This window comes from Mesoplodon densirostris, chromosome 3 (genome assembly GCF_025265405.1).
Source record: "Mesoplodon densirostris isolate mMesDen1 chromosome 3, mMesDen1 primary haplotype, whole genome shotgun sequence".
In the NCBI taxonomy this organism is placed as follows: domain Eukaryota; kingdom Metazoa; phylum Chordata; class Mammalia; order Artiodactyla; family Ziphiidae; genus Mesoplodon; species Mesoplodon densirostris.
Genome location: NC_082663.1, coordinates 68273178 through 68281858, shown reverse-complemented (window position 1 = coordinate 68281858; position 8681 = coordinate 68273178). Strand labels below are relative to the sequence as shown.

At 40.1% G+C, this 8681-nt stretch overlaps 1 pseudogene; it reads left to right on the top strand.

The window, feature by feature from the left end:
* Positions 1 to 2912: 2912 nt before the first annotated feature.
* LOC132486784 (small ribosomal subunit protein uS19-like) lies at positions 2913 to 3354 on the top strand (annotated as a pseudogene).
* The last annotated feature ends 5327 nt before the right edge of the window (positions 3355 to 8681 follow it).

Below are 8681 nucleotides of genomic sequence, written 5' to 3'. Positions count from 1 at the left end.
CACTCCCTTGGAACCACTAGTTCTTCTGATATCATTTTAGCCAAGGACCTCATCTCCTCCAAGTTTTCGATCAAATATTGCGCTTTGCATGAGACCTACTCAGACATCATTGACAACGCATTCAGTTTGCCTGCCCCCACTCCACTTAACTATTATTTTTCCCAAAGTTGTTTTCACTTTCTTTACTTTTTTTTTTTTTTTTTTTTTTTTTTTTGCTGTATGCAGGCCTCTCACTGCTGTGGCCTCTCCCGTTGCGGAGCACAGGCTCCGGACACACAGGCTCAGCAGCCATGGCTCACGGGCCCAGCCGCTCTGCGGCATGTGGGATCTTCCTAGACCGGGGCACGAACCCGTGTCCCCTAGCATCGGCAGGCGGACTCTCAACCACTGCGCCACCAGGGAAGCCCCCTTCACTTTCTCTACTTTGTAATATATTCAGTTATGTTTATTTTTATTGTGTATCTATCCCCTAATAGGGCCTAAGCTCTAAGAGGGCAGGAATTATGGAGATATTTTGTTGTTCACTGATGTTTCCAAAATATCTAGAAGAAAGACTGAAGCATAGTTCCTGCATATCATATATTTATACATTTCTTGAATAAATGCACGTAATTCACATTTTGTTCCAGTGTCATGGAAATATTTTCAGGGCAATTTGGACCTATCATTTGGGGACTGATCCATGTAAGTCTGACTGAGAAAATCATTTTACTTTTCCTTCCTTGTCATAATTGTCCCTCTTTTTCCTACCCAACAAATAGCAAGTGTCTCCCAGAGACTTCTGGTGAATGAGATTTTCATAAATAAAGTCTTCTAAACAACTCATTAACCAAAATATCAGTACTTCAACAAAGCTTTTAATCCAAGTTAAAAGTTAGTCCCTAAAAGCTAGACATTGATGTCAAGCCCTTAGAGTTAACCTAGTAGTGTGGAACACTAACTTTCAATGCTATATTTACATCTAAACTCAAGTTACATTATAAAAAATTCACTACTTCATATCCCTCATTTGTGTCAGAACTGGTTGTTCATTCTAAATTAGGTTTTTCCCTCCTTCCAGGGTATCATTATGTTCTTCATGCCTTATTTCTATTATAATAAAAATACATTGAGAGTAACCATACACAACTTCTTGGCGTCACACCAGGTCTGAATGCAGAAATTGGCACCACACATCAGAACAATTACCAACAGCAAAGTCATTTTCAAAGTTCTTTACGTGTTTCCCTTTCACTACACAAAGGATTAAATAACACAGAATTTTCTACGCTGTAATAAAATCACTCATTTTCAGCCTTTTAACTGATGGAGAAAATGTTTTGTTCAAAATGAAAATAGAAATTACAAGTGCGAGAGGATTAATTCGTATCTAATTATCCACTTCTCAGTTTGTAGAAAGGCAATCCCAGGATATTTAAGTTGAAATATTCTGACTAGAAATCCATGTAATAGAAGCCTGATTTTTCTATAGAAAATATTTCTTATTGTTTTGAATTGTAATCCAAATTTCCAAGTATAGACCTATTGAATAAATTTCCACATACATTCAATTTTATTATTTAAATATATCTCCAAGATGGGGAGGCGGAAACTCTTCTTACAATAAAAATCTTGGGTTGACTCTTAGAACAACTAAATTCTTGCAGATATTCACTTAGCGTGTTCCCTTTTCTAGCATTCAGATTTGAAACAACCTATCTGGTTTAGTGAAAAATAAGTAAGAATTGTTCAAAGCACCACGTAGGGTTCAGTCACATCTCGGATTATGGGTCTTCCAGAAACATCTCCTCTGGGATCTGCCCTGGCTCTTCAACCAACTAGATATGACATACAGAGATGAGCTCTAGGGAAAAAAACTAAGGAAATGCTATCAGACCCTTCTAAATTTGTATTCATATAACTTCCATTATCATGCATGGTATCCCAAGATGGCAGCACAGTGACTTGGGTATTAAGAACCTGGAGACAAATGGAGAAAGGACACAATGATCTGCATGAATTGCCTTTATGTAAGATGCTCTCTATTTGTAAAAGTCCATACAAAGTATAAACAACCATTTGGAGTCATAAAAATCATATACGTGCAATTGTTTAGTTCCCACCAAGATAGAGAAATGGGGACCAGATTTACTTTTTTTGTTTTAAACAACAAAAAACAAACAGATAAGCTATAGAAAAACAATGGTTTTCAGATACTGAACAACAGGCAGCACCAGACCACAATCCTTGATAGAGGAGAAACAGGTGAGGCAACTGAAAAAAAAAAAAAACCTTTCCATCTGAATCTCTGACAAGTGGAAATAATTCACAAACTCCAAGCAAATATCCTCAATCATTCTTTCATTTTCCAGAATATGGAAAAGCATCCCCTCATTCAACAAATAGGTATTGAGTCTCCAGTATGTTACAGTTACAAACACTGAGAGCTAGTAAGGGAGACAAGCAAGAAACAAGCAACAACGAAATAAGTAATAAAATTTCAGCTGATGAAGAGTATAAAGTAAAACATAAAACAGTAAATGCTTCATAGGGACCGAGGACAAAGCATGTGCCTGCATAGATGTGATAATCAGGAAAGTCATTAAGAGGACATTTGAGCAGAGACCTGAAAAATAAGGCGTGGAGAGCTAGAGAAAGAACATTCTAGATACAGAAAACATGACATATAAAGGCCAGGAGATGAGAATGCGAACGAGACAGAAAACATAGTGAGTGAAGGGAACCCGGGAGAAAATGAGTCTAGGATGGCAGGGAAGAGTCAGAGCGTGGAAAGCCTTGAGGGCCAGGGAAAACCTTCGTATTTTAGTCTCAATGAATCTGCTTTAAATCTAGGAAAGTTTTGAGCAGGTAAGCGACATGATTACATTTCTATAAAAAAAAAACTCACCCTGGCTTATCGCAACACCAACAAAATGGCCGAAGTGGAGCCGAAGAAGAAGCGGACCTTCCGCAAGTTCACCTGCCTCGGTGTGGACCTCAACCAGTTGCCGGACATCCGTCCTAGGAGCAGCGGATGCAGCTGCACAGCGCGCGCCACTGAGACCTGGCCTGCGGAGGAAGCCGCACTTGCTGCTGCAGCGCCTGCGCAGGCCAGGGAGGAGGCACCGCCCACGGAAAAGCCCCAGGTGGAGAAGACGCCCGTGCTCGAGGTGATTATCTCGCCCGAGATGCGGGGCAGCATGGTGGATGTTTACAACGGCCAGGCCTTCAGCCAGGTGGAAATCAACCCTGAGATGATCAGCTTCTACCTAGGCAAGTTCTCCATCACCTACAAGCCCGTGAAGCTCGGCTGCCTGGCATCAGGGACCCTACTCCTCCCGCTTCATCCCCCTCACGCAGCCTGCGGGCCAATAAAGACACAGACTCCCCTTAAAAAAAAAAAATCACCCTGACTTCTGTTGGAGAATGGATTGTATTGGGTTAAGGGTAAATACCTAGAGATCAAATGGAAGGCAGTTTTAGGAGGAGGACCAGAAATGATGGTGGACCAGAGTGGCAGTTTTAGATGTGGGGAGAAGTAATTGAATTCAAAATAGATGTTCCCATTTATACTAAAATATATGCTACAGAGTAAAGTAACTTGTCAAATATTACAAGCTGTTAAGAGGCGAAACCTGGTTTTGACCTCAGGAATCCAGCTCTAGGACTCCTCTCTTAACCATCACAGATACTGTAGAACCTACAGGAAATAACTGCCAATCTCTCACTTCAGTCGCATGTGCTTTCTTTTGGTTTCTCAAATATGCCATGTTCTTTACTCCTTCAGGGTCTTCACATAAGATTTTCTTTCCCTGAAATGCCCTCCCCGCCCCAGATTTATATTTTGCTTTCCTGTTTTTCCTCTCATCCTTCAGACCTCCCCTCAGCTTAAATGTCACCTCCTCAGGGTGGTCTTCCCATTCCATCAAAAGTAAATACCCTCCCCCCTGTTATTCTTCCTCACAGTGCTCAGTTTCTTCCTTGGATGAAGTAGGAGGGAAGAACAGGGATTTGTATTTGGACACGCTAAATTTGAGATATCTGTTAACATTCAAGTGGAGATGTAGGGTAGGCAATTGGCCATATAAGTCTGGAATTCAAGGGAAATATCCAGGCTGAGTCATAAACATATATAGCGTTTACAGTCACAAGACTGGATGAGATCAACAAGAGAAAGAGTATAAATAGAAAAGATGTGGAGGGACCAGCAAGGGAGATGCCCAAGGAGTAGAAGAAAACCAAGTTAATGTGATTCCTGGAAGTCAAGTGAATGAAGTGTTTGCAGGAGTTTAAATGACTGATCAACTGGATCAAATGTACCTGGCATAAAACACAGGCGTTGTGTCTTCTGTGGCCAGAGAATCTTAGGAAAATTTTGCCTTTTTTTTTTGGTAAGGAGTGGACTAGGAAGAGATTTTGTTATTTATTTATTTGTTTGTTTATTTATTTATTTATTTATTTATTTATGGATCACCAACAAGAAAGACCTGGGGTCAGAAAGGTCTGTAGTTTCTAGCTACATTTATAACTATAAATATTTACACCTATGGTAAGTTTGTTTCCATTACAAAGATAACTAGCCTTAGAGATTGCTGCTCTTGTAGAAAACTAAATACTGATGGTTAGGGTTTTAAAGGTCCCACAAAGATGGTAAAAGGGGCTAGAAGTGGATTTTACTGCCAGTGCCCCAAGTTGCAGGTAGGTGGCAGAGGAAGTCAGAGCTGTTATTTTCATAGCAGTATGGCATTATTTGTACTGGAGAAATGCATACTGCATGATTCTGGAGGCTTTTCTGCAATTCACAGTGGTACGTTCATCAATAGCTATTACTTTGACTATACTTTATGAAATCTGCACATTTTGTCTACTCTTTTACAAGCATCATTATAAGTGATGCTCCTGCAGGATGCAAAGCTTCAGATGGACAATTTCAGAAGCAAAGACCAGGAAGGAAATTATATAGATACATATAGAGCTAGGTATTTTATATTATATGTACATATTTATTATACATTATGTTATGTATTATTTATATGTTACATATTTATTATATTTACTGTAGTGTGTAATATATAAACTACTGGTGATACACATCCCATTGTTCTAATGAGGCTTTTCTCCATTTAAAAAAAATCAAGTGATCAAATTTTATAAGATAATAATATTCCATTTGAAACTAAAATCTGATTTCACATTCTTTCAAAAGAGTCACCATTTCCACTGAGGTTTGTGTTGGCAACCTCGGAGTATTAATCCAGTAAATAAGATTAAATATTAACAGAAGTGTGGGATAGATCATTTTCTTTCTTTCTTGGATTTAGAGCTTCGTTCTGCTTTTCATTCTGAGTACATGAGGTGAATGTAGATGGGCCAAATAAAATTAGACATATTAGCATGTCATAATTAATATCAAATGATGAAAAATAATTTTTGCAGGCCAACTTGAAATGAGCTTTTTTGGACCCATGCTAATTATCTGTAGTTTCAATTTTATTATGAACCGCCAACTGCTGGAGATGACTTCAACTGGCTTCACTTGTGCTTTAAATAATTCGTGTTTAATAATGTATTATGCATTACACAGATATTCCTACAGAACCCAAGTTTCAATTACCTGTCACTTCAAATTACAGGCTCCCAGTAATTAGCTTCTGCCACATAACACATAATGGAACAGACCAAAGTTAATAGAAAAGTGGGAGCAAATCTACTGAGCCAGTTTGGCATGAGTAGATTTCAAAATTAACCAATTTGTGTACCTTTTAATATATATCTCCACAGGAATTAAAGAGTCGTCTGATTAACCTTTCTGAGTCTCCCTTATTTGTAATAAAAGAGATAGTGAAGATAGTGTCTGCCTCATAGAGATTACTCATTCACCTTTCGAGATAAAGGCATGTAGTTCAGTCGTCAGGATTTCATCAGTGATCTGCCTTCAAACACCTTTATATCCAGTCACAATTATTTCTAAAAGCAGAGCCAACTAGTACATGGTATTATATTTAGAATAAAATGTGAAGCCTTTATGTGACCCATGAAGCCTTCTATCAACGGTTCTCCAACCTGAGGGCGCATTAGGATCACCCAGGGGGCTTTAGAACAGATTCTGTGAGAGCAGGGTTTGGGGAGGTGGGGAGGCTTGGGAAGGGTGGAGGGCCTCGCCTGACTATGCTTTGTAAGTTTCCCAGCTATGGCAGGTTTGAGAACCACTGCCGTACAGGATCATGTCCAGAGCTACATTGCCTGTGAACTTATTAGAAATGCAAATTATCAGGCCCTACCCTGGATCAACTGAATTGGAAACTGGGAGCTGGGCACAACTATCTGTGTTTTAATAAGGACTCTGGCAGACTTTGATGCCCGCTAAAGTATGAGAACCAGTGCTCCAAGCTCTTACGATTAAAAGTGTGTTTTATCTTCCAGCAAAATCAACATCACTTAGGAGCTTGTTAGAACCCCAGACCCATCTTGGACCTTCCGAAGCAGAATCTGCATTTTAACAAAGTCCCCAGGTGATTTGCAGGCACATTCAAGTTTGAGAAGCACTACTCGAAGACACTGGTTCCAGCCTTGGCTACAAATCGGAAGCTTGGTGGAGCTGTAAAAAAATATATATAGGTACCTGGTGTGCTGAGCAGGCAGCTCCTGGTTCTCCCCCTTTTGACACAGAGAGCTCTTCTTTCATGGTTTGGAATAACCTTTCACAGTAAGAAGGGTTCTTCTGCTACCAGTGGCCTCTTCTCCTGCCCTTTTCACTAGAACAGCTTCAGAGGGAATCACATTGGCTGAAATAGCTAAAATGGTCTGACTCCTGCCTCTGTCTATGCTCAGAGGGCCTCACAACATCCCTAGCTCCCAAAGTGGCCTCTGGTTCTTTTGGCGTGTCTCAACATTCCCACTGCTGCCTGGCCTGCAGCCACTCAACTTTCTCTGCTTTTCTCCCGCTAACTATGGGCTTGTTTTGTCCCTAAAGCACAGCACTGAATAAGCCTTGATGTCAGGTTCTCTAATAAAAATAGAGCCTTCCGCTTATGCCTCATGGGGTAGACATGGATGGGGTAGGTCCCTGTCCTCTCACTTCCTCACCTGGAAAAAACAAAGAAAACATCTTTGCCTTAGTTTTCAGCTAAACCAAAATTCCCCGTAGAAATGTATTCATAAAACTTGATTCCTAAGAATAATCTCTTCATGGTGTATCAGACATCACCAAATCCTAAACACCATTTAGGTCCAGTTAGGAGCCAGCAACACTGTGTGAGCAAACTGAGTCCCATAGGGACCAAGTCTCAAGAAGCCTCGTAGATGGTAGATAGAGGTGCTGGGGGCTGATCCTACGCCTTCTGATTTCAGGCAGATCTACTTTCTACCATACCTAATCTGCCTCTAGTGCCTGTGGTCTGATAATGACCCCTCCCCCTGAAGGCACCCTCTGCAGGGTCAACTCAGGATCTTTCAGTGGCTTTTAGGATATGCAGGGGGCTCTGCCATCCACTTGGAGCATAAGTATTCAGTTCCCAACTCCCAGACAATGAACTGGGAGACATAAGGAGAGAAAGTTCAGCCTAAACATTGTTTGGCACCATGTCAGTACACTGTAAATCTCCTTACAATATGGTGGAAGACATGACTTTAAAAGAAATATTTGAAGCAATGTATTCAAGACGAAGGTCCTTATTTATCACAGAATTATTACAAACGACTTGTTGCTTAGATACAAATCTTCCTCCCTACCCCCAAACATTTATTTCCATTCTGAACTCACAGGCTATTTCTAGCTGCCAACACAGCTTGCTTTACTCTGAAACATCTTTAATCCTGAGGCCGATCATATATATTTTCAGTGTGTCAGTATAGGTGTAGGATGTTCTCAATTTATTTCTGGAAAGCTGAAATTTTTCATTTGTTGGGAGTAACTTCTAAAAACCAGAAGAGCCTTGTGCTATTGTCAGAACAACATAATAAGTCTGAAATGAATCTAAGAAATTCAGTAGAATAGTTCCTGGAGTGTAGTTCCTGCTCAAAAAAATATCTGTTGAATGAATGTAAAAGTGAGTGCACAAATGAATAAATGTGTACTTTTAAATCTGTACCCTAAATCTAATTAAATTTTTAAGGGTTATGAAAATTTAGAGCACGTTATTTTCATGTTTTTTTCTGCTACATCCTCTTTGAAGCAGTAATTTGGGTATTTTATTTAATCTCAACATTCACTTCAAAAATATACCTGGGCTTCCCTGGTGGTGCTGTGGTTGAGAGTCCGCCTGCCGATGCAGGGGACATGGGTTCGTGCCCCAGTCCAGGAAGATCCCACATGCCGTGGAGCGGCTGGGCCCGTGAGCCATGGCCGCTGAGCCTGCATGTCCGGAGACTGTGCTCCGCAACGGGAGAGGCCACAACAGTGAGAGGCCTGCGTACCGCAAAAAAAAAAAAAAAAATATATATATATATATATATATATATATATATATGTATATATATATACACATACATATACCTATTCACATACATAAACATTCTCAGGACACATGATAAAACATATCAGTGACTACTGTGAATGCTGTAACATGGCTGTATCTGCAAATTTCATGCAATAATTTCTTGGTCTCCAGGATCAAGTTAAATGGCTGCATGGAGATTTGTTCACATGTTGCTGGAAAGCAACTTCTGGTTCTGTTCTAATGGCAAATATTTACTTTGGTTAA